A 3913-nucleotide genomic window follows, 5' to 3' on the forward strand; every position below is an offset into this window, starting at 1 on the left:
ATGTCATTTTATACAATTCTTTTCTTTCTTGTTTGTTTAGCAAGAGTTTTGAACTAAAATGATGTATCATTATAGATGTGTTTTGAAAAAGTTATTTTTACCAATACATGCATAAGCTACGGTCTCACTTGTCTAATTTATTTTTATAGATTAAGCTAGGATTAACAGAAGAGTAAGTTTTATGAGAAGTGAGCAGAAATCTTGAAGATATGTTTGAAGGATTGGTGCATTAACGCTGTATAATTGTTTGAATATGCAAATTGCAAATATCAAATATGAAACTCATTGATCTTCTGGATGATTTGTTAATCGCTTATCATTGGCTGATCTATATATAATTTATTTGACTGATAATATCCTTTATTAACAATTCAAAATTAAAGATTTTGCCATCAGAGTGATTATGATTGCAAAGATAACAAAAGGATGGTCTTTTTTTACTGTTTATTCAAAGAAAGTATCCGGTAATTTGTCTCTTTATATCTCATTTACACCTAATACGAAAAAGTTTTGTTAACATTTCAAATTGTATATCAGTCCATCTTTTGTTTCTTTTATACTCATCTGTGATTAGCCAGATCAATACAGATACACTTTTCATATTTATCACAATTCTGTAAATCTATTTTCATTGGTTTTAATCATGCCACCTTCCAACTCCTGATTATCAGGACAATGTATTATTCTTTTACACTCTATTATGTGTATGTGTGTGTTAAATGCAGTTCCTGTCACAAGGATATGCACATGTTACTATGTATCTTCAACTACTTCTGATAAACTATTTGGAGAAAATTTCTTTCCAGCTAAATATTCCCTCTAGAAAAGAAATTAGAGTTGATAAGAATCATTTGCTTTATCTAATTTGGCAATTCTTATCCTTCTAATTTTGCTTTTCATTGCTTCTGGGTTCCTAAAATAAGTATCACATACACCAAGTTTAATTTAACTGACTATAGAACTTCTTACAAAAAGCTAGTATGCTCTGTAAAAGGAATATTAATAATAAAATAAATATGAGCTAATACACACACTAAAACTGGAATGATACAGACAAGATTAGCATGGCCTCTGCACAAGGATGACAAGTAAATTCATGTGATCCATGTTTTACAGGTGCAGGCATGGTTGTGTGGTTAAGTTTGCTTCCCAACCACATGGTTCCAGGTTCAGTTCCACAACATAAAGCCTTGAGTGGACTTGAGAAAAACTGAAAGAATCCGTGTGAGTGTATATACATACATACACACACATTTACGTATGTCTGTGTTTGTATGTCCACTGCTACCACTTGATAACCAGTGTTGGTTTGTTTACTTCCCTGTAACTTAGCAGTTCAGCAAAAGAGATCTATAGAATGAGTAATGAGCTCAAAAAATAAGTACTGGAGTCAATTTATTCAACTAAACCCTTCAATGCAGTGCCTCAGCATGGCCACAGTCCAATAACTGAAACAAGTAAAAGATAATGTTTACAATAAAACAGTCCTTCTGATGCAATGTTACTGTTAAATATTTTCAGTAATATCCCTAACTCTTTGTACCAGAAAGGTAACTGACACCATTAAGGAGTTTAAACAAAGCCACTTTAAACTACTTTCATATCATACAAAAGCTTCAAAGATATTGTACTTTGCTTCTTGGAGATAGAATTTACATATTTCCAACTCCAATGGCACCTAGCAAACAGACCTTTTGGTTATAAACCCCTTGTTAATGATATTTGAATAATTGGCTGATCTTTTTCTTCTTTAAAATCAAATTAATAAATTGTTTGAGAAATCACTACTTGTATTTTCTTTACAAGTGTCTTAACATTTGGCTGTATGAATTTTATCTCTTGGTCAGGGGGACCCTCATCATCTGACTGTTCCTCAAAGAGTTGCTTTCTGCTCATCGCTGAACCATTTTTGTGTAGAATCATCACAAGTTATGAAAAGTCGACTCTCTCTAATCATATTCAATGAAAACAATGGCTGGCATCCAGTGAAAAAGGAGAATTCATCCCAAACTAGGACTACACTTGAAAAAAAGTTATATTCTGTGTTATGAGATCTGAAGTGTTAAACCAAAATACAGTTAATGAGGAGAAATAGTCATCAGTTGGAAGTATTGCACAAAAATTTGCAAAGAGCCCATTACTGGTCAACTGTAAATGGTGCTGTTCTTAAGATAATAATACAAAAACCACATATTGCCCAAATCACTCAAGAAAAAATTATGGCACTATTGAAGTCTTGCTACATCTGACTAATTTTTTCAGATCATTGCAAAATTATTAAGAGGTAATGCAGTTTATTAATTATGAAGGGGATAAATATTATATTGCATTTCTTTACTTTAAAACAGGAGTCATCAACAATTTGCCAAATAGATTATTTTGATTAAATATACCAATAAGGCCAAAGAAGCATATGTTTCTTACCCATCTTGAAATGCAATAAGACAACTTAATACATCTATATAAAACTGCCTGTCATGACTTACGGTATATCTCCTTTAACACGTAGTTGAAATATTAAAATTCTTTGAATTTAAAGAATTATGTTCAAATGATGATAGACAAATAAATAAATAGAGTTGAAATTAAAATTACAAATACTAATTTTCTACAATATTTCAGGACTGTAGAAATTGATTAGATTACCTAAGAAATAGGGAGAAAAAAAAAAGGATTTTTTTTTTAATAGAATTCATTAGTGAATCACATCTCCATATCAACTTTATTGGGTATCTGCATATTTAGGAAAATCCACCAGCATTAGGGCATGCCAACTGTTTCACTCCCTTCCTGCTTCATGCCAGTCATCAACTCAGTCAAGAAGATATCAATAGCATCGGTTAAGAATAGAATCCAGTGGAATATTTTGGGTGTAACTTAATATTCAGAACTCTGCAGATGACAGTACTATAACACAAATGTCGCTTATGACAATATGACTTTATCTTTGTAAAAGATCTACAACAGAAAGTTTGACACAAACAACACCAACTAAGAAAGAGATATTGAAAGATACTAATGAACCCACTCCACTTTGGTAGTGACAAGCAAGGAGACAAATATGTCATCCTAAAATTTAAAGAATATATGGAGTTCTAAAGAAGTCACATCTTCAAATTCAATATCATACTTGTGCTACTGAGACAAAGATCAACAGCAATTATTCTAAAACAATTGTGCATATTGCCACTAACATTTTCCAAAGAAGGATTCTCTAGATTCAGTGTTCCCTAAAATCAATAGCCATACCCTGTAGCTGAAAACTGAGCAGAAAAGTAGAGAGGATGTAGACATAAATCAGCAATGGTGAGGAATTAGTTACACACTCTCCAATTTTAAATTGATCACAAGGTATGCTCAGGTTGAACTGACATATAAATAGTAGCTATTCCTTTTGACACATCAGTTTGGATTAGGTGATATATAGATTATTTGCTGTGGATAAAGTGAAAAATTTAGGAAGGGAGTGGGGAGTTATGCATTTGTTGAGAACTTGAATGTGAAAAAAATTTGTTCAACAAAATAAACATTTTCCTGCCATATAATATATACCATCTACAAAAAATCACTGCAGAGATGCTCAAAATATCTGGCAGTGTCAGCTATAGCCTAGTCACCCGTATTGCTAACCAGGTGATACATGAAGGAGTCATACCCAATGACTGGTGTAGCAGCACCATAGTCAACTGCTACAAAGGTAAAGGTGATGCTTTAGATACAAATAATTAGAGGTATCAAGCTGTTAGATGAGGTAATGAAAGTCACGGAGAGGGTCATAGCCCAACTACTCAGGGAGCGGGTCAGTTTAGATGAGATGCAGTTTGGGTTCGTACCAAGGAAAAGCACCACTGATGCTATATTTCTGGTAAGGCAGCTGCAGGAGAAATACCTAGCCAAGGATAAACCTCTGTAC

The 3913-nt window shown here is 32.9% G+C and overlaps 1 pseudogene; it reads left to right on the forward strand.

Annotated features, from left to right (window-relative positions):
• Nucleotides 1-1014: 1014 nt before the first annotated feature.
• LOC128248804 (U6 spliceosomal RNA) lies at nt 1015-1113 on the forward strand (annotated as a pseudogene).
• Nucleotides 1114-3913: the final 2800 nt, after the last annotated feature.

Source organism: Octopus bimaculoides, chromosome 9 (assembly GCF_001194135.2).
Source record: "Octopus bimaculoides isolate UCB-OBI-ISO-001 chromosome 9, ASM119413v2, whole genome shotgun sequence".
NCBI lineage: Eukaryota > Metazoa > Mollusca > Cephalopoda > Octopoda > Octopodidae > Octopus > Octopus bimaculoides.